Source organism: Streptopelia decaocto, assembly GCF_964273445.1.
Source record: "Streptopelia decaocto genome assembly, chromosome: 1".
NCBI lineage: Eukaryota > Metazoa > Chordata > Aves > Columbiformes > Columbidae > Streptopelia > Streptopelia decaocto.
Window position 1 is genome coordinate 180,541,303 of NC_138663.1, and position 22,320 is coordinate 180,563,622.

Consider the following 22,320-nt stretch of genomic DNA (forward strand, 5'->3'; position numbering starts at 1 on the left):
GGAAAAGCACAGCTGGACAGCCATGGGAGGACAGCAGGATACACGCAGGGGTGCACTGAGAAGTGGGAGAATGAAGGAACATGTGGGCAACGTGAGGGGCACGTGGGAGCATTGCAGGGGCAGGTATGGCAGCGCATGATGTGATACAGGTGGTAGGATGCATGGGGGGGTCACACAGTCAGGGCAGACTATGGGGCTAAGGAAGAAACACAGGGCTTCCCCTGGCAGGCGTGCCCACCTCCCGCAAAGCCCTACGTGTGTCCCAGTGCCATAGCCTGTGGTGGGAAAGGGGACTTGGGGGGCTGCACATGCATGGGGGACCAGAAGAGCGGGCATCAGCAGCCCCCGCTGCATACCCTCCCCCTGACAAAATGTATGTGTAAAAGAATTATACACAATAAAACATATACAACAAATATATGCGTAAAATTATATGTGTAAATATGCTTACAATTAATTCATATATCTATGAAATGAGAAAGTAATGATGGCCAAACAGTGGATGTGGATGGCAAGTGAAAAGCACAATGAAACCCCCTCCCACCGGAGAGGAAAGGCGGCCCAGCCCTGGTGAGGCAGTACTGGGGTGGCACAGGGGGTGACAGGGCTCTTGAGGGGACACCTCAGGTATGCTCCCCCTGCTCCTGGGGCAGGCAAGGTTCCTTCTTCCTTGGCATCCTCTTCAAAACGGAGGAAAAAAAAACATGCCAGTTCATTGCAAAGAGTGCATCTTCCCCAGTGAAACCAGTAGAGGAAGTGTGAGACCCCACCCTGTGAAAAATAAATACGTATGTGAGTGTGCATGTACATCTCTGCATACAGATGGCTCAGGGGAGGGGTGGCTTTGTGGCCAAAGGGTGCCAAAATCTCCCCTTTGTGGCTGTGGCAGCTCTGCCTGGGCTCCACCAACAGCGGGTCCACCCATCCACCAACACCCCTCTCCAGCGTTTGGGCTGCTGAAGCTGAAAATAGCCAAAAGCTGACTTATGAAAGAGGGATTTTAATTTAAGCCTAGCCTGCCTTAATTTAAAACTCATTTACAGTTCTTGCCTCATCTAAATCCACCAACAAAAGGAGATAGTGGAAAGCAAAGCGTGGATGTAGTCCTTGATGTGTTCCAGTCCTTAGGGAAAAACAGTAGATTTACTTTCCTTCCAAAAACCCTCAACTCAAAGTAAACTATTACAAGCTAATTTAAAACGCTGTGTTTCTACAGCCCAGTGCCTTTCTGATAACAAGATTCAAGGGTTTGGTTGGATTTTTTTTCATGTTTACTTTAAACTGAGTCAATCTGCTTTTTTCTTTCGCTACCACCACTTGTTGATGTGCGAAGCAGCATTTGCACTTGGAGTGCCCCTGACTAACATCAGGAGTTCCTGCTGATGGCACGAACAGCCTGAGATTTTCGGTTACTGCTCCAGCGCTTCCTCTGCCCATGGTCTCACTCAGCTCCAGGTCTCACCCCTTGGGTCAAGGCGATGCTCCTGCTGAGTTGCATTGTGCCAGTTAGCAGGATTTTGCACTTTTTGATCCAAAATTGTGTTCGAAGTTTGATTGTCACACTCAGTAACATATGGGTGCATCGCCCATGTGGGGGAGACCAGTGTGGATGAGACCCCTCAAGCTGATCACTCTGAACCTCCTTCTCTGCTCACCCATTGTCTCAGGGGTCGGGCACAGCTGGAGGGTCTGCCCAAAGCCCGCCCTGTGCCAACAGGGACCTGCCCCAGGACTCATCTTCACGAGGTGCGTACCCAGAGCAGGGGGAGAGGAGGGGAGGGCTGTTGGAAGACACTAATGGCACCAAAACTAAAAATGGGAAGGGATTTTTTTTTAAAACAAAAAAAAAAAAAAAAAGGGAAAGCCAAAGTAGAAATTCAGTTACTCTTCAGAGCCAGGGGGAAGGAATCAAGCCCGTTACACAAGTCTGTACGTCGCTGCGGCTAAACTCTACCCATTGAACAAGTTTAATGAGTAATTATCAGTAGATGTCAGCTGTTATTTCAGTCCTGGCAACAGCTGCATTTTGCATTTAGAGAACATCTGGTTTTGTTGGGTTTTGGTTTTTGATGCTGGTGGTTTTTTTTTATTATTTTTTTGTGGGGTTTTTTCTGTGAATTTGTTAAGTGCCGTAGTTATTATATCAGTATTTAATTCTTCTTTTTTTCTTTTTTTTTCTAATCTTCAACGTGTTCTGTGAGTACCACGCTAGCAGCATGCATGAAAATGAAACTCAGCAGTCCAAAATTACTATAAATTAATGAACTTCTCCTTTCTGTTTTCTTCCCCAGCTCCAGAGCCCTGCCTCACGCTGTGTCATTGTACTGACTTGAAATAAACTGAATAGAAGTTGCAACATCTTAGCACTTTTCACATAAGGATATTCCTGGCACATGCTGAAAAGCATCTATTTTAATGGGGTTTGAGGAAGGGGACATAATTTAGCTGGTTGTTGGGAGGATGTGTCTGTATCAATAGTGACCGAGGCATCTCAACAAAAGAAAAAGAAGAAGAAACCTCCTGGGAGAGAAATGCTATTGGGCTGTTAGAGCTGTCAGATCCTGGAGCATCCTCTATTTTATTTACAGCTCCTCTGTGACTAAATGCTATTTTCCAATTACTATATTGTGTTTTTTTTCAGTTGGGCTCCTTGTCCTTTCTTCGAAGCAACATGACCACATTGTAAACTGTTTTTGAGGAGCGTTTACTGTTTGAGGTTAGAAGCTGAAACCACAGAGTTCCTTATCTTGTCTTTCTGCGACTATTTTCACATGAGCTAGTAGGGCAAAAGAGCAAAGCGCTAGCAACCGAAATCTTCTTTCTCCCTCTGTCCCCACCCAAATTCTCATGGCCACAGGAGAAGTCTTCTGTAGGACCCAGCTGCTGTCTCTCTTTGGTTTTGTTGTCCATGGACCAGGTATGAACATGCTTCTGAAGGGTGGGAGGGAGGGGAGGCAGTGGGCTGAGCTGGAAGGTACAAAGCAGTCCCCAGCCTGGCATTGTTCCCACTGAAAGCTGTCTTTGTGGCTTAAGAAAAAGCTCTGGAAAATGCAAAAAAAAAAAGGTTCATTTGGTCACCTTTCCTCCCCAAAATTTCAGCGTTCATTGTTTAACTGCTGCTAAGTTTTGCTGACAAATGTGTCTGGACGTGAAAGCCGGCGGGAGTTTTGCTCAGCAGGTGGGTAACTGGGCAGTGTGGAGATGCTGCTTGGGGTCTTCTCACAGGCTGCAGGTTGGCATGTGGTGTGAGAGTGCAGTGACTGGCACTGCTGCCATCTGAAAAAGCTTTAGTGAGCCCAGATGACAAAAATCTGCTCTTGTGGTTCAATTTTAGGTTACAAGCTTATTAGAGACTTCTAACAGGGATGAAATGGGACACCTTCCTAGGAAGGGATGGGGCTCCTGAGAGGGCTGTGAGGGTCAGATCTCTGTGTTGCACCACGCTCTCTTGGTACCTGACGGCCCTTCAAACCTGCTCAAGCTTTCACAAGCCTTAAAGTGCATTTTGAAAGCATTGCTTTTCACATGCTCCAGTGGTCATGAGGGATACATCCCAACATGACGTTTTTATACAAGGACAAGCATGTTGGTACAAATAATTTTGTAAGGCTATCTATCTCCTTGCAGCATCCCAGAATTGCATGGGTTCAACAAAGTCTGGCCAAGCTGCATTTGGTACTTAGTCCTGTTCTTTAACAACAGCCATACTTGGGCTTCTGTGGCTTTTTGACTCTGTGACCTTTAACTAAGAAGGAAAAGGTTAAAAAAACAAACAAACAACCCCCCCAAAACAAAACACAAAAACCAAACCAACCAAACAAACAACAACAAAAACAAAACACAGCGTCTTAAACATACCTGTTATGTTATCATTATCTACAGAGAGTTATTCCTTGCTGTGACAAGGTACCCAGCAGTTTCAGGCATCCTTGGGCAGACAGCACAAATGCTGCCTCCAGTGCGTACTCCCTGCATGTTCGGCACATCAAACCGGCCCAGTAGCAACAAATGACACAAAATCTGCCCCAGAGCACCTGAAGCACTGAGAGGAGGATGGAGAGGAGGAGGAGGCAGCAGCGAGCGCGGAAGCTGAAGCGAGTTGTGACCAAAAGCAAGTCAACAGTGCACAGCAGATTAGGTAGCTTCATTTTCTAAAGCACACGGCTGGATTCAGGAGACGACACAATTTTTCTAGCAGTAAATGAACGCCTTGATCGACGGATTGATTTCTGAGCAAAAACATTTGTACTGTTGAACCCCAAGCGGTGTTCATTATTTGCGCTCAGCTGCCAGCGAATTACATGGAAATTTCGCCTGAGAAACAGAATTAGTTTCATTATCTGGAGACCCATCTTGGAAACACTGTGCTGATAATGACCTGGGTTTAGTGCTGGCTCCCAGAAAATCTGACTTTGTTCTTGAATAAGACAGCCAGGGGGGCTGTGTTTAGACAAACGCTTCCTGCTGGCAGAAGCCATTTCCGAATCATTTGTCAAGCTCCGTGCGAGTCTGGATGGCTTCACCTCGGTGGGTGACTTCTCCCCACCACTCAGCCCTTATCTCAAAGTCTAACCTGAATCCTGCTCCTCCTTCAATCTTCAGGCCATTGCTTCTTGTCTGCCACCTGCAAGAGTGAAGCAACAGCCTTTGTTTCTGTTGGTACCTGTCACTGGAACTGTCCCCATCCACCCCCTGCTCATTTCTTTCCAGGGAGGGCCCTTAGTGACCTCAGAATTTACATGCACAGGTCTGAACCTTCTATGTATTTGAGCTAGTTTTTGTAAACCTCTCCTAAACACCAAAGGTCAAAAATGCAAACCACACCTCAGGTTGGCCTCTATAGCTTTAGCCTCACAGGTTTTACACATAAACCCTCTTTCATATGGGATCAGCCACCATTTCACTTCCCACAGTTCTTCTCTGCAATGGTGTGACATTGACCCTAATCTTTGCCTTGCTGGTAACTGCTCCCTGTCCCACCCCCAGGGGCTTGGCAGGGGTTTGGGTTCACAGCTCCAGGGTCCCACCTTGGGGAAGTGATTGAAGAATATGATTATGTTGCCTTCCCACCATGTATGACTGGTGACCTTCACAAATGGAACTCCCAGCACAGCATGTCATATCAGAAAGGGCATCTTCTTATTAGCTACTTCATCTCCTATACAGAGCAAAGACTTATATCTCTTGGACACGAGGATGCAATGTCTTTCTTCCCCTCCTTCTTCATTAATTTGCTTCTACAACCAGTAGAAGCCACCAGCACCTGGTACAGGTGCTGCTCGGCTGAGGCTGGTGGCCAGAGCTGCAGAGGGGATGAGACAGTAAATGGCACCTCGTGGTGATGGTGTGAGTGGACCAGAGATGTCCCTCCTTTAGGGCATCCCACCAGGCAGCATCCCTGCCTGAGCACCAGCCCAGGCACTGCTGCAGGTCAGCATGAGGGCAACGTGTCCCATCCAGAGGTAACATAATTCAGGTGTGGAGGGAGGTGTCTCCCCCTCTTCCTCTCTGCTGGCTAGTGGGGAAGTGGGGCGACATGCTCAGTTCTAGCTCATTGCTAAATATCTACGATCAAAACCTGTATATGCTACTCAGGGCTAAACTAAGGTTTGCAAAGTTCCCGGGAGTGAAAAGCATCCTGTGGATGTGCAAGGTCACCGCTACTGAAGGTGACCTCACCTGCCTGCACAGCAGTGGGAAACTGATGCACATTTCCATGAACCGGAGATGGTTGAGGAGCTCAGTGACTTCTCTTCCTCCTTTTTTTTTTTGTTTCTTTTTTGCTAATTTGTGTGTTGCACAAAGGACTGACAGGTCTTGCAGCATGTTCCAAAACATGTGTTGAGAGCATCCTTCTCCCAAATGCTTGCAGAGACTGCAGCGCATTTGGGTACCACAGAGGACAGACCAAGCAGCCAATACCTGCTCTTCTCGCAGCTTCTCCCCACTTCACCCTTAGCAGGTCGGATGCCAGAGGTGCTGCAATTGCTTGTGCTGGTGCTCATGGGACATTTCTCCCATCCAACCCCATCCACATCCCCCAGATTCTGAGAGTGCCCAAAATTCGGCACTGGCCACAGGCCCATGTGCGGAGGTGAGCTCAGCCCTCCAGCCTCGCTGGAAGCTGAAAGCATCCCTCCATGTGCCCCCCCACCTTGGCCCATCTCACGCCCTTTCTATGCTTTATTTCCTGTAACGAATTTGCTGTGCTGGGTCTGTGGAAAGCAGCTGGAAGGGTTTCATGCCTGCGGTGTTTTTCTCTTTCTTCATCCCCCTCACCAAGCTTGCATCTATTCAAATCTCCTTTTTTTTTTTTTTTTTTCTTTTTTTTTTCTTTTTTTTCTTTTTTCCTTCTTTTCAGCACGGCTTCCTACAGTTTCAGGGTTTTGGCTGACATGGGGCTTGAAATCTGTCCTTCCCTGGTGCTTCCTCCTGCAGTAACCCTTTGTGCACCGCTTTCTTGCTTTCTGCACCACTTTCTTGCTTTCTGCAAGTACGTGGACATGTGTTATGAAGAACACAATGGAAAGCTGCTGCCTTTTCAGCAGGAGGGCTTCCACCATTCCCAAATTACCCCATTAAGCTCCTGAAGGTGGTGGGGGCATTGGCTGCTTCACCCCATAGATGCAGACGTGCGAAAGAAGAGCATCGGGGTGATGTGCCCCCGGTATCCATGTGGTTCCTCACCTTCCCACGGGCTTTTCCAGGTAAAAGTGGTTGTGATCCCTGTGTCAGAGCCTCTGGGACATGGGGTCTGCCTCCTCCCCAGCCCTCCTCGTGTTTTTAGGATTTGGCATGAGGTTACCAGCACCTGATCTGAGTGACAGCACACTGGTGAAGAAACCAGCCTGATGGCCCACTAAACATCGTTCCCTTTCAACATTGTGCTGTCCCCCTACATTTTCTCTTTGCCTTTTTCCTAATCATAGAATCATTTTGCCTAGAAGAGACCCTCAAGATCACCAAGTCCAGCCATTAACCTAACACTGTCACTAAACCCTGTCCCTAAGAACCTCATCTATGTGTCTTTTAAACACCTCCATGGATGGTGACTCCACCGCTTCCCTGGGCAGCCTGTTCCAGTGCCTGGCAACCCTTTCTGTGAGGAAAATTTTCCTAATATCCAATATTACAGGCAGCACCCAACAAAGCCACATATAAGGAATGCCATGGTGATGAGTTTTCAGGGCACACTGCGAGCTGTGCCAGCTCCATCCTGCAGACAGGTAAGGTGGATAGAAGTCCAGCACCTCGGCAGGCAAGAAGATTGCAGGATTAGGTCCTTAGGAATATTTTGGGGAGCACAGCCACCTCGTGTCGCAGCTGCCTCTCCTGGTAGAGCAGCTGTGCCTTGGGCTTGGACACCCCCAGTTTTGATGGCATAAAGGCAAACAGGTTTCTGGCTGTCTCGTGCCTCACGCCTGATCCAGGAAGGCCAGCAGTCAGCTCTTCCATTTGGCAGATGCCTATGCAGCTGGGAGCCCATACTGGGACACCAGTATGATGCTGCACCACCAGCCAGCCGTGCAACTGGCAGCTGCCCGTGCACATCCAGCATTTGCAGGACACATGTACCCAACATCTCAGCTGTTGCTGTGTCAGTGGTGACGGCTGTACATTATTAGTTAAGAGTTAAAATACAGCAGGATGAGTTAGCAGAGAAAGGGGAGTGGGAACCCTCACTGGGATTTTACCAACCTACCTAATGGCAAGGAGCTGGAACAGAAAAGAATATTTTTGCTTTTCTGTTCATTTTTGCCATATTGGTGAGCTGGTCTGATGATTTCCCTCCACACTTGCTGGGGTGTATTTGTGTGAAGACTGCATGTGTGTTTGTTTCTGGATGCCTTATGCTGTGTGTATACTATCATAAGAGTCTGTTTGATGCTGGAACTTTTAAAAGTATTATTATTATTATTGCAAACAAATGCTTACGCACAATGGTGTGATGTTGGTGCCCACTTCCCAAATAGCAGATGCCTGATGGTTTGAGTCAGACTTGTCACTCAGCACTCTCGTTCAGAACCCCAGGTACCACAGTTAACTGTAGAATCATAGAATAGTTTGGGTTGGAAGGGACCTTCAAAGGTCATCTAGTCCAACCAACTCAAGTTTCTGCTCATAAACACCAGACCAGGCAGCTCTTTTAGGTTTCATTTTTGTTTAAGAAATGTATTCACCAAAAATATGCTCTTGCTCATCTGGAATTTTTTCTTTGACGTTAAACAAGCCAAAAGCAACAAGGTGAGAGTCATCCTTGCTGGACTGGTCAACCTCATCCTTTTAAACAAGACAGATGTTCCCGGCCCCCAGCCCTGCTCCGTGCCCCATCCCAGCGCTGGTGCGGGGGGGAGGCTCAGCACCCAGCAAAGCCAGCCTGGTCAAAAGTGAATGGCAAATGACAGACCTCCACCAAAAAAACAGTCACCCTCTATAAATGTTCTTCCCTGCTTTCACTTCACTTTTTCTCTATGTTACTTTCTTCTTGTATCATTTCATGGCATTTCATTAGTGTCGCATATTATATAAGAATATCTTCCTATTTTTTTTATTCTGTTTCATTTTAGAACTATTAAAACCATCTGCCACTTAGTAAACACTAACATATTTTCTTTTCTAGATCAAAGTGTCTCCTGTCTGTGTTGTAATGGAAGTTTGACATTATTTTTTTTTTCAAGACAGGCAGGAGACACTTTGATCAAGTGCCAAACTGTTTCACTACAACAAACAGGCAACACTCTGCGCTAGAGATGATAAGATGTTATTATGCACCGTGATGATTTCACGACATGTCAGCCACAATGTTAAAAAAAACACCCTACATAACATATAACATTCAAAATATCAGTGTGAAATTGCAAAATTTTTTAATGAAAAATTTATGAATTGAAAGCATTCCTTTTATATTTTTTCTCTACAAAACTGTGACCTTTTTGTAGCATTTTTTTTTCAATATTTTTCATTTCAGCAAATTGGTATCTTCTGTCAAAATGCTCTGTTGAAAAAATTCTGATGGCGTCGACTTGAAAAGCTTTTCTTGAAAGCCTTTTTTATATACAAAAAAAATATTGTCACTGTCAGAGAACAAAAGAATCACCTGCTGGCTTTTTTTGTCATTCCTAAATAAATTAATTGCTCAAGGATTATTACATCCATGTTTCACAAACACGCCGCTCCCCCCCACTCCCTGTACACATTTGCCTTTTATGCCGGGACGCAGGATGCCTCCACGGAGAGCCCCCAGCTTTCTAATAATGCAAATATTGAAGCTACATGCTGGGGTTGCGGGGGGGGAATGCACATTGTCTTTTCTGTCTTGATTTGCATATTGAAGAGCAGAAGGGCTCTTTCGTAGTCATCTACAACAAGTGCCAGGGCACTGAAGAGAAGCTGGGCATGACTACATGACCTGTAGTCCCCAAACATGGGAGATGCAGGTGAAGCAGGTGAAGGCAACTAGCTCCTCTTCCTACCCCTAAAAGTGGATCTGCTCTGGCTTTGTCAAGAAATGCCATTTTAGATTGCTAGGTGGACATTCACAGCCAAGGAAGGATTAGTTGTCTCCAAAGGGCATGAAAGATGGAGAAGGCACCTGCGGCCCAGAATGAGTGGTAGCGGAAGGGCAGCAGCATGCACAAGGGGAGCCTGTCTCACCAGCTGGGAAATACGGGCACTCATTTGAAACTCGAAATTTATGTCTCCCTAAAAGAGGTGAAAAACTTCAGAGACCTGAAATTTGGTTCTCTGCAAAGATCATAAAGGAATCAAGGATGATTCTGTTGTAGAAACCAGACAAAAGTTGCATTAGAGAAAACTCTGATTTGGTATTAGGGGGAAAAACAAACAAAAAAAACCCCAAAACAACAACAATGACGAACAAACAAAAACCCCAAACAAACAAACTGGAAGAGGTTGCCCAGAGGGGCTGTGGGATCTTCATCCTTGGAGGTTTCCAAAGTTCACCTGGACATGGCCCTGAGTGACCTGCTCTAACATCAAAATTAGCCCTGCTTTGAGTAGGGAGTTCGATCAGATGACCTCCCCAGGTCCCCTAAAGGTTTAGTCATTCTACATCCATGTTGTGACATCCCTACAATCATGAGGGATGAAACCTGGCTCCAGAGACAAGAAGTCTCAGTTTTGCCTGAACCTGGTTTGGCACCCTCACCCACTGCATCAGTGACATTTGCTGGGTCGGTGGTGGTGCAGATCAACATCTCCCACACCCAGGATGTGCCGCTGGAGGAACAGCACTCAACCCTTCCCAGACAAAGTCCTTGGCTTCCTGCATAACTTCATTTCATAACATGTGTTTGAACCTGTCTGGGGTTGAAGGTCTTGCATCACACCATCCAAGGTCAGGAGGAGACCCCAGGCAGCGCTGATCTGCGGGCATTTTGGCACAGGGGGGCTGTTTGTAGCAACAGAGCCACATGCTGATGCAGCATCAACACACGGAGCATGTCCAAGCGCAGCCCAGGCCACCGCTCACCGGGGTTTTGTGTCAGTACAAACACACACTGAGCATGGGCCACTTCACACTGAGGTCTGCTCTCCTCCCCTGGTGCTTCAGGTCGGCGGGTGTCACTGCCTTGAGAATGACTTTCCAGCATCGGCGGAGCAAAGGCTGCTCAATAAACGACTGAGCCTTAGCTCTTCTTCTCCCCATTTAAACGCAGGCTGTTTAGAAACAAAAGCCGCAGGACTGTGTAAGTTTGTCGTTTCAACCCAGTGGTAAGTATTTTAATGTGCAATACATCATTATTGAGAGAAAAGGTCAGAAAACCAGAGCCTGCGAGGCTAGAGGGGAGAGCTGGCCATTGCAAACCAACTGACAGGAATACAAGTCAGGTGTTTTGTTCCCTAGGGCTCCCCCAAAATTCACAGCTTTCATGCTTTTCTTCCTGAAATATGTCATTCAGGGTGTGTGAGCGCAAGGCAAAGTCAGTTTATCATGCAAAGCTGAGAATTGGGTATTTTCTCCTCTATGAGAAGAGGACCTTCTCTCCACAGGTTGTTTATTTCTTATTATTACTGTTAGCACCTCTTCCCCTTTCCTGCCTTCTCCAGGCAAAAATCAAAGCCTTTTCTACCACCTGCCACAATTTAGTACCCCGCAGGGTCTGCAATTAGTTTGTGCCCTTCCTCCACACCCCACGTTGTGGACAACCCAGCTGACCGCATGGCCCAGCATGCCCAAGGGCTTCCCTCCTCACCAAGAGAGGGAAACCAATGGGAAGCAACAACCACAACTCCCAAAGAGCCCATCTCTTCCCACAAGAAAATATTTTGGAGTTGTGCCCTAAATACAACAGTTGTTGGCCAACAAGTCAGGACAGTCTACAAAAATCTCCCCTCTGGCCCAGCATGAGGACCACATGGTGCCAAGGAACAGATGAACACCACAAGGCACCATGAGCCTGTCCTGCTGCAGGAGGCTCCATCAGCTGTGCTCGTTCATCTCAGTGAAGAAGCACTTTGATTTGGGCTAACAAAGGGGGTAGGGGCAATGCACGCCAGGATAAACAGAGTTCATAGGGCCACAGCAGAGACCCTTGGAGAAGTGCAGCATAGTGAATAGCACACCCTTCAACAGCAGGGAGAATCTGAAGACCACCAGGATACCGTGCTGAGGTGCCCTATACACTAACAGCCCAGGTCCCAAATGTGTCATTTGCCCCATCTGTTCCTTCAACAGGTTTTCATAAGATATCCACGCCTCTCCCAGCACCAAACACATCTCCAGAAGGACTGATCTATTATTATGCTCCCCACTTCGAAGCACCTTGCCCCCATTAAGTAAACAGTGCAGAAAACCCCTCGTATTTACCTGCTCCAGAGAAGCCTCTGTCAGGACACATCTGCTGCAGCGGCAATGTACGGTATGTTCTGTCTCTCTGTTTGCATGGATCATGAAATGGGCTGCCTACACAGCCATCTCCAGATGAAGCAGTCCCGCACGCACCCAGACCTTTGTTAGCAGCTGCCAGACTTATGTGGTACGCGAGAAAAGCCTTACATGTAATTATAGGGCTGTGGTGTTTTGCTTAATTGTTTGGCTGACAGTAGAAAACAGCTGTCAAGAGAATTGCCCCCTTGGAAACCTCCCTGTCCACACATTTTAGGACAGGCAAGATGATAAAGTAAATCTCCTAACGGGCTCAGGAGAGACAGATACTGTTGTGTGGGGGCTGGGCAAGAAAAAGGTCAAACTTCCACTTCTTTAGAAAAACATCTCTCTTCTCCTTCACTATGCTCCTGGTGCAGTTCTGCACAGACAGCAGTACATAAGGGGATTGGAGATGGGATCATTACCATGGCTGGTTATTTTTGCTGGAAATGACCCTTGCTGTTTTTCAGTCTGGTTGATTTAGCGAAAGAGTTTCTGGAGAACAAAAAAAGTCAGTGCTTTCTCTTGACCTTGTGTTGCAAAATGCACTCTGAGCTCTAGAAAATTAGTTGTCAGAGGGTTCTGGTTCCCCAAACCTGCCCTCGCTGTGGGGGCCACTGTGAGAAAACACAGGGGGCTGTGCGGTGCCACCAGCTCTGCTTGCCTGGGCACCAGCTAGAACCATAGAATGTCCTGAGTTGGAAGGGACCCACGAGGATCATCGAGTCCAGCTCCTGTCCCTGCACAGGACAACCCCACAGTTCACACCATGTGTCTGTGACAGCCCTTTCTCCGAGGAAGCTCCCTACTACGGAGCAGTTGGTGCTGCACAGTGCCCAGGTTGTAGATGATTCAGTAAAAGCACTCCAGAGAGTCTTTTGGGGCGAATAAATGGATGACATTGATTTTGAGAGATTGCAGGATTGTGCAACCTCAATTCGGATGCTGCTTCTCTTCACCTGTTTGCTCAGTTGAAAGCCAGCAGCCCTTTGCCTTTTCCATCTTCGTTAAAAAAAAAAAAAGGTTGCAACCTTATTCCTGCCTTAAGGAACAGACTGAATTGCTTCTGATGATCCAGAACAATGCCATCATTTATTCCCTCTCCAAAAGCAACCAGTATTTCAGCTTGATTATTTGCATATAGTATGAGTCACCAGACAAAATACTGCAGGAAGAAAAATGCTCTTTGATAGAGAAATCAATAAAGGTATTTAAAAATAAGGATCCAACATACATTTAAATATCTCAAAACTATCACACACCAAGAAAATACTTTGGCCCCACTTTGTGACCTGGGAAGACTGATCCTGTGATCCCCAAACCCTTAATTAATTTATTGCAGGATCAGGGCACCATATCACCAAAGGCAGCTTGTTCTACTATCAAAGCACACAAACAAGGCACAACAACTTCGCACCAACACAATTTCAGAGATGTGGAAGCATCAAAAACTCCCAAAGTCAGCCCCAAATATGTAATTTAATCTTAAGAAATAATGTTGGATTTTTTTCTCTTATTTATTTTCTGATTTCTGGCTTGATGTATCATATTCATATTTTCAGCTCTTTTTCTCAGAAACTGGGAGGTAGAAGCTGATTCATTCAGGAGCTCAGACTTTAATGGGAACATCAAATCTATCTGGCATTACGATAAGGTCATCAGAAATTAGCAATACCGAAGGTGTATCCTGGGTGTACTTCTAATATAGATCATAGCTGAGATATATGTATATATATATATAATGTCTGTACTGATGTTGCTAAGTAGCCTCATTGACAAACTTTGGAGTTAAGTATAGCTAGAAATGGAATTTTGTGAAAATTCAGACCAAAAGTGAAGGTTGCTTTTCTTTTCCATTATTAAAAAAAGAAAAAATAATAATATCTGTGAGTTTTCATATGCAACATCTCAAAAGTGTGGAACCCCTTTCATTTAAACCTTCCCTTAGCTGCGTTTGCCTCAGCCCTGCCAGGACAACGTCTTCCTCAGAGAAAGGGAAAGTGAAAGTTTGCATGGGAATGAAAGGAAGCCATTTAATTATGTTTTGTCTAATGATTCACCCATGAGAGCAAATAAAATCAATGCTAATAAGGGATGCCAACACTCAAAGTCCTCTCCTTTCCCGAAAGTGGAGAATGAATTCTTTTAAGTGCCCAAGCGGGGAGGCAGAGATGAAGGTGAGAAGGGCTGCAGAGGACACCATGTGTGAGCCTACCTGAAACCTCAAGGGTGAGGACTTGCAAAGGAGCTCATGACAGTGAGTGCCAGGCAACACGTCCAGAGCGGAAAGCCTGAAGTGATGGCCTTGGGCTAACAGCATGGCTTGGGGCCACTGCTGGGCTCCAGACATGCTGCCATGCTGGGGGGCAAGCACGAGCACTGGAGAGCCAGACTGGATGGGGACAACTGGGGAAGAGCTGTTCTTGCAGAGTGAGCAAAAGGATGGAAATGAATTTAAACACACACCTGGAGGACACATCCAAAGGCAACCATAAAACGTGGATGTCCAGCTGCAGCCTTCAGTTTGGGAATTCCCTCAGTTGTTGGCTGCTGGAAGTTGAGAAGATGCTCAGGGACAAGAATGGCTCTACTCCTTCCCTCATGTGTCTGCTGCTGGCCGTGGCCATCAGGTGCTGGGCTGGGTCAGTCCTCACAGATAGCCCAGGTAGGGCTGTTACGGATGGGTAATGCTCCGAATTGCCCTGTTTATACTGAGCAGAAAGCATCACTGTAAGCAGCAAAACATCAGTGTCACAGCACTGGCACCACATAGAACAGCAGGAACAGACACTGCTGAACACAACCATTCTCACACCAGGACGTCGCATGACCCCAGCAAAGGGGGATGTCTAACAGAAAGTCCCACCTTTAAGAACATATCCATATTTTTTAGGGAGTAGTACTTTGGCAATGGCTTCCCAGGGACAAGACGGCAGGCAGTGTCCCAGCATTGGGGCGCAGTATTTTTATGCCAGGCACTTCACTAGGGGTGTGTTCTCCACCCATGCTGGGGGTGCCACAGCACACACTTGGTGGGGCAGGAGCTGGAACTCCCAGGCTGTGCTGAAAGGACTCCTTCTCCACCCTGGGGTAAGACTTTCACGACCAAAGCCACCAAAAATCACCATGTGCAGAATTGCCCTTACTTTCTGCAGGGTGGTTTTTGTTTATACAGGTTTGGGTTGTGTTTTGGTGGTAGTGGTGTTGTTTGGGTTTTGTCTGTTTGTTTGGGGTTTTTTGCATTGTTCAATCTTCTTGATTAATCCAAATGCCCACCTTAAATCTAACTTGAGAAAAGGCAAAGGATCTAACCTCCTGTAAACAACAGACTGTAGATATGAGAGATTTTTCCTCTCTAAATTACTAATAACTGATACCTGTATTTTCATTACCCCAAAAGGAAACTTTTTTTTTAAGGAAAGGGGCATTTGCCACTGAAGCAGCATGGTGAAATGTAAACAAAGTTGTGCTGCGGGTTGATTTTACCTCCGGGCTGACTGTGAGCAGCCACGCTGAGATGAAATAAGAGCGCCTTAGAAAACCAGAGTGTTTTCCCCCAGGGTACGCAGTGCAGAGGTGCAGCCCTCTCCTTGTCCTATGTGCCTCAGCACTTGCTGGGGGAATTAACCCTCTTGATGGGACCACAGCTCCTTGAGGGAAGGATGTGTGGGCAATGGCCAGCTGAAAGCCCCCATCCAATATTGCTTGGTCTTATGGACCCTCCACCTCCTAAATCAACAAGCTCAGGATGGATGGCCCAGGGGGTCTGGGCGTGTACCTTTGCTTTGCCAAAACCCAGAGGGCCCAGGAGTGGGTTTAAGCACTGCAGGTGTTGAGGATGCTCCAGTAGAATATCCCCCAAACCTCCTCTGCTGTCCACCCTTTGAAACAGATAGGGGCCCATGCTAGGCTTCCCTTCCCCTGAGATTTCACTTCATTTATTGAAAGTATATTAAGAATATATATTTCCATTACAGAATCACAGAATGTCAGGGATTGGAAGGGACCTCGAAAGATCATCCAGTCCAACCCCCCTGCCGGAGCAGGAACACCCAGATGAGATTACACAGGAGGGCGTCCAGGTGGGTTTTGAATGTCTGCAGAGTAGGAGACTCCACAACCCCCCTGGGCAGCCTGTTCCAGTGCTCTGGCACCCTCACGGAGAAGGAGTTTCTTCTCAAATTTAAATGGAACCTCCTGTGTTTCAGTTTGAACCCATTTCCCCTTGCCTTATAATGGGTTGTCACCGAGAAGAGCCTGGCTCCATCCTCATTACACTCACTCTTTACATATTTATAAATATTAATGAGGTCTCCCCTCAGTTTCCTCTTCTCCAGGCTAAAGAGACCCAGCTCCCTCAGCCTTTCCTCATAAGGGAGATGCTCCACTCCCTTAATCATCTTCGTTGCCCTGCGCTGGACTCTCTCCAGCAGTTCCCTGTCCTTCTGGAACTGAGGGGCCCAGAACTGGACACAATATTCCAGGTGTGGTCTCACCAGGGCAGAGTAGAGGGGAAGGAGAACCTCTCTGGACCTACTAACCACCCCCCTTCTAATACACCCCAGGATGCCATTGGCCTTCCTGGCCACAACGGCACAGTGCTGGCTCATGGTCATCCTGCTGTCCACCAGGACCCCCAGGTCCCTCTCCCCTACACTGCTCTCTAATAAGTCATTCCACAACTTATACAGGAACCTGGGGTTGTTCCTGCCCAGATGCAAGACTCTATACTTGCCCTTGTTATATTTCATTAAATTTTTTCCTGCCCAACTCTCCAACCTGTCCAGGTCTCGTTGGATGGCAGCACAGCCTTCTGGTGTGTCAGTCGCTACAAGAAAGACATTGAGGTGCTGGAGAGAGTTCAGAGAAGGGCAATGAAGCTGGTGAGGGGCCTGGAGCACAAGTCTGATGAGGAACAGCTGAGGGAACTGGGGCTGTTCAGCCTGGAGAAAGGGAGGCTGAGGGGAGACCTGATCGCTGTCTACAACTACCTGAAAGGAGGTTGTAGAGTGGAGGGTGTTGGTCTCCTCTCCCAAGTAGTAAGTAATAGGACAAGAGGAAATGGGGAAAAAAAGGAAAAGAGGAAATGCCAGGAGAGGTTAAGGTTTGATATTAGGAATAATTTCTTCACAGAAAAGTGGTGTCAGGCATTAGAACAGGCTGCCCAGGGAAGCGGTGGAGTCGCCATCCCTGGAGGTGTTTAGAAGATGGGTAGATATGGTGCTTAGGGACATGGTTTAGCGCCAGAGTTCAGTTAATGGTTGGACTTGAAGATCTTGACGGTCTCTTCCAACCAAAATGACTCTAGGATTCTAAGAAAACCAATATTGTGAGAGAGGAAGAAAAAAAGGCTCCTCAAGCCCTTTCAATTTTTCCCTGCTCTGCATGTGGGTTATCACAGCAGCTTGGTCCTGGTACCTACTCCCAGACATTGCTGGCTACCAAGGTCACCAAAGCAGCCCAGGGCTGGAGTAAAATCACCACCCGGCTTCAACACCTCCAACACAGGTACTGGCATCCAACAGGTCACATCAGAATACAGCCTCTCCCATCATCTTCCTCTATCCCAGATCCAGCTGAGCACCTGCAGCCCTGACTTATTTGTGTCCTATCACTGGCTGGAGCTGCTTCAGTTTTCTCCACATGCCCTGGTGATACAGCTATTGCCATTCCTTAGAAAGCCCAATTACATTTATGACACTTAGAAGGGTAAATAGAAGTAATTGCCTTCTGAGCAAAAAGACTGTCCTAGTCCAGATCCTCTACACAAACCCATTAAAAGGGCAGCTGCTGTTCTTTGAGAGCACGACTGAACTTGATCCACCACCATTGCTCACTGGATTTAAAGATAAAGCTGATGGAGATGAGGAGAAGGGCTAGGGGACTTTTTCCTGCACTGCCTGTGAGTATTTACAATTCTGTCCTCTTCTCACCTCCTCCTGACAGAGCTGAAGCACTTTCATTATCACCATTAGGGTGGATCCCTCATGAATGACAGATAAAGTCCATGGCTGCAGGCACTTACCAAGGCTTTGCTAAGTCCTGCACTCAGAGGGTTCAGGCAGGTAGAGCACCCGGACTCCTCGGGGCTGTACTCAGCTGCATTGCCATGACCCCCATTAGCTTTTCCCGCATCCCAGGTAAGCATCAAACCCGCTTCTCTGTCAACTGGTGGCATGAAAGTTTGCAGTGAGCTGCAGCCCACATCCACTCCCCACATTCACCTTCGCTTCTCTTTGGGTTTGGGGTTTTTGTCAACTGCATCTTTTTGAGAAGGAAGCCCACACAAACCTCCCTTCTGAACTGCTTTCACTTGTGATTTTGCGAGCCTTTATGTTCAGTTCTTAGAAATGCTTTAAGCAAGACCGGTAAAGCACTTTGTAACATCCTTCTGGATCATTTTAAACAAGGTTGTGGCACATGTCAGGGACCTGCCTGACATTCACTCAGAGCTCACCTTTACCTGTAGGACCAAGGAAATATTTCCGAAGAGCAGTTCCTCACAGAGGCTCAGTGTTCTGGTCTGCCCAGGCGTTTGGGTTGCACCTTGATCACCCCATAGGGTCACTGCAAGCAAGAATGGTGGCCCTGGAGCGGCCGGCACTAGGGGATATGCACTTACAGCACTGGAGACTGCAGAGTCTGTGAAAATAAATAAGCCAAGACTACTTCTGGTGTGAACATTTGCATCAATTTATCATGCTTTCATGCCCATGCAAAAGGTGCAATAATTTATCCCTGGAGCACCTTTGGAGCTTCTTCATCCTACCTCCCAAAGCAAAAAGACGCTACTCTATAGCAACCACTCGTGATACATCATAAAGCAGATCTCGTGGTTCCTGAGTCGTGTCAAGTTTCCAGCTTCTCTCCTGCTTCACAAGGAAAAAGAAATAGACTCCTACCAGCCTCCTATGAGGAAGGAATCCTCATTTCAAGCACTCGTAAGCAGAGCTGGTGACAGGAAGGAGGACAAGCTGGTGGCAGGAGGCAGCAGCGTTGGAGCGGAGCCCTGCAGCCCTGGCGAGCCCGTGGTGCGGAGGGCACTGTGTTCTGGCAGCGGCCGGTTTTGCAGAGATCGTGAGTTTAAGCACATATCTAATTGAATTGCAGATGTCTTTTCTGATGGCTATCTGGGAGCAAAGCTTTGATTAAAGCAGCAGCGGATAGGCAGAACAGGCTGGTTCTCAGTAATAAAACTAATGGCAGGAAGAATAACCATTTACTGCAGCCTCCACCAGAAACATAACACAGGCAGATACTTTAAACAAGATTTTTGGGGGAGATCTGAGAGCTCAGCACAGATAACCCAGCTTCCAACTCCAACTCCTAGAGATCCTGACTGTACATTGGACTGGAAAGCAGCTGACAGTAATTTAAATAATGCACAAATAAGTCTCCCCCACTTCCCATACTCCCTGACGAACAACAGATCTGCTTTCATTTCTGAAAGCAATAGATGTTTGTTCTTCTTGACTTCATGTTTTAAAGACTAACAAATTGTATTTGCTGCCCTTTTGTTCCTTCCAAGATTCAGGTGGATTTGCCTTGAGCTTGCAGTTGCCAGATCTCCACCTCTCACCATCTTACAGAGCCTTTAGAGCTTTTAGAGGGAAAACTTCTAACAGAGCCCTCAGTCCACCCAAACTAGGAGACTGTAAACTAGAGTGTTATGACCTTTTCTTTCCCTCCCGCCCCCCCGTAGCCACTTTCTCATGACTTGAATCGCATCCAACATGTATTACCACATGCGCATCACTGAAAAACCACCCCACCCAACACAGCTGAAGAATCAAAGTTAAGCTTCAAGATGACCTAAGAACCTGGCTTAGCTCAGGATCAAGCCTTTTGAGAACTGTTTTCCCTTTCCTCAGCTGGCCATTACGATGTACCCAGATTCCTGTTGTGCTACATTTCGGGGGACTCTTGGCCATGTCCTACCCAAACCCCCTTGTCTCTTCTTGGCCCAGTACAACTCTCCTGGGGGCACCTCAGTGAACCACCATGGCCTGGGACTTAGTTTCAAGGAAAAGCCATCGCAGTTTCGTTCCTTTTCCCTTTTGAACTGCTGCCCTTTTCCGATGTATTTACAATGTAAGGAAGTCGGTTTATTCATGGTTTGGCTTTTAACTTCATTGCTGAGCTTGGCTTTGCTCCTGTTGGAAATCGGACCCTGATTCAGGAGGGCAGTTGCCAGCGTCTGCTGGAAACTCCTTGCCATGGGACGTTCAAACGCACCATTTGTTGGCCTGGCTCAGCACGTAGTCAATGCGGTCGGAAGGGTTTGTTTCTCATGGCAGGAAAAGGACCGGGCCAGTGGCAGGTGTTTTTCAGACTATCCTCAAACGAGCATTTCAAGTGCCTGAGCTGCCTCCAGACTTCCCAGGAGATCCCTCCAGCAGCCATCCTGCATTACGTTTTGTCCATCTAAGTTACACTGACCAGCAATGGATGGAATTGGGCTAATTTCCAGCTTAGGTGAAGCCTTGGATTTATAGCTTGTTTCAGGTTCGCCACAGCAGAAAACTCTCGATAAAGTTAAAATGCATAACCCCAAAGCGAGAGGAGAAAAGCAAGAAATAATGCAACGTCTGTAAGATGTGAACTGTTGCGAAAGTACTCAAGATGCTTAACAAGAGGTTTTGCGAACAGCATATATTAAGCTGAACGAGTATGCCTTCAGTCAGCAAGCTGAGTACTGCTATTTTGCCCTACGAGGAATAAATAATAATTAAAATTCTTTGTATTGAGGTTAATACATTCATTGTTAGCTACAGAAATCAAGGGTGGTAATTCCCAAATAGCCTCGCTGGGTTCTTTCTCCAGTCGAAAGGGGGGAAGCTGCCTCCCAGGCACTGATTTATTCCCTAAGAATTAGGGAGAGGCATCTCTGGGGCACTGCATTTACCCCACTGCTGCTGGGAGGTTTTGTCTGGGTGCTCTCCAGACAGTCTTCAGGCACATTACTGAAGCATATTTCTCTTCCCCAAGTATTTACAGAGCCCCTCAGAATCTGGACTTGCCATAGAATTGCCAAAAATTATTGGTTTAAAACAAAAAGTCAGGAGAGGAAAAAAATCGCAACTTGTTTTCAGTGATAATCTGCTTAGATCAGTGTACTATATCGCTGTTAAAAATAAAGCAAGTGTGCAGCTAAATGTCAACAAAAAGTTAAATGCCAAACAGCTTGAATATAGCCTGAAGAGTTACTGAACTAGAGGTACACAAAGAACAAAAGCCTGACACATAAAAGACAGATTACATTTAATTTGATTCTCACTGTGGATGAAAACCTGAGCATTTCAGAGTTTGTACAAAGAAAAATTCTGGTGGAAAAAAGATTCTTGACTATTGACAATGTTTGATTTAAAGTGCTCTGAAAAATCATTTGTTCTAGAACAAAAGCAATAATAAAAACAATTCATTCCAGAAGTATTACAACACAACCCGACTGAAATGCCTACTCTTTGTTTGGGTCTCAAGTGCAATTTTAGTCAATTTGAATCTGTTTCATGGAGGCTTCAGTTTTGACAGAGCTATTGCTAAAATAACCTCAGCAACAAAACGTTGCTCTGACTAACAATTCATAAACAGCTCCACAAACTGGCTCCGTGGTTTTAAAAGTATTTGGTATCCAAGACTAAATGATCAGATTTGCCAACATTAAAGCATCGTGTACTAAAATTATTAATGTATTACCTAACTGAAAACCTTCAGACATCCACATACTGTATTAAAGAACAGTTAAAAAAACCACAAACCCTTGCATTTAGAATATATTCAGGCTGTTCTTTAAACAAAGTAAAAGAAGTAATCCCAGACGTCTATTTCTTTTTTAAACAAAAAATAATTCTTTGCAAATTTTGGTCAGTGAAGCAGGTGAAAAAGCAGATCTGTGTGTTGACTTTTTTTATATACTCAGTGTTACAGACTGGAAGTGCTAAAGAGACATTCAGAATATAAAAGCAACTGGAGACAATTAAGCCATTTAACCAGCACCAAAATTAGCATTCCTTTTGTCAGATCCAGATAATTCAAGTGCTGTTCTGCCACAAAGGCTATCATCAATTTCTAATTTTAGCTTAATCCATCAAAAGAAAAACATCTCGCATTTCTCGCTGGCGTTTCCTCATTAAGAGGACTCTTAAATTACGTACTGAAATCTCAAGAACACAAACCACGAATTAAAAGTTCACACTCCCACAGAGACACACTCACGCACACGCTTGGATACACTAATCCCAACGAAGGTAACACAGCCTTTGCGTTGTGATACAGACAAGTAGTGTCTGAACTGCTGCATGACGAGTCCCCAAAAGCAAGAATTTAGCTGCAAATCACACACAAAGGTGACTGTCCTGCCTTTGAACTCTCAGCCTTCTTGTCTCCTCTGCTGCACCTGACTATTCTGAATGACATGAAGTTCCACAAGG

General features: G+C 46.3%; 2 long non-coding RNA genes across 2 annotated transcripts; one reads left to right on the plus strand and one right to left on the minus strand.

Annotated features, from left to right (window-relative positions):
• Window positions 1-610: 610 nt before the first annotated feature.
• LOC309440001 lies at window positions 611-4,154 on the minus strand. The gene is made up of 3 exons (XR_014184100.1): window positions 3,859-4,154; window positions 2,838-3,041; window positions 611-771 (listed from the first exon to the last, which is right to left on the minus strand). It is a non-coding gene; the product is annotated as an uncharacterized lncRNA (long non-coding RNA).
• On the plus strand, window positions 1,480-22,313 carry LOC309439999. The gene is made up of 3 exons (XR_014184099.1): window positions 1,480-2,917; window positions 15,868-15,972; window positions 18,360-22,313. It is a non-coding gene; the product is annotated as an uncharacterized lncRNA (long non-coding RNA).
• The last annotated feature ends 7 nt before the right edge of the window (window positions 22,314-22,320 follow it).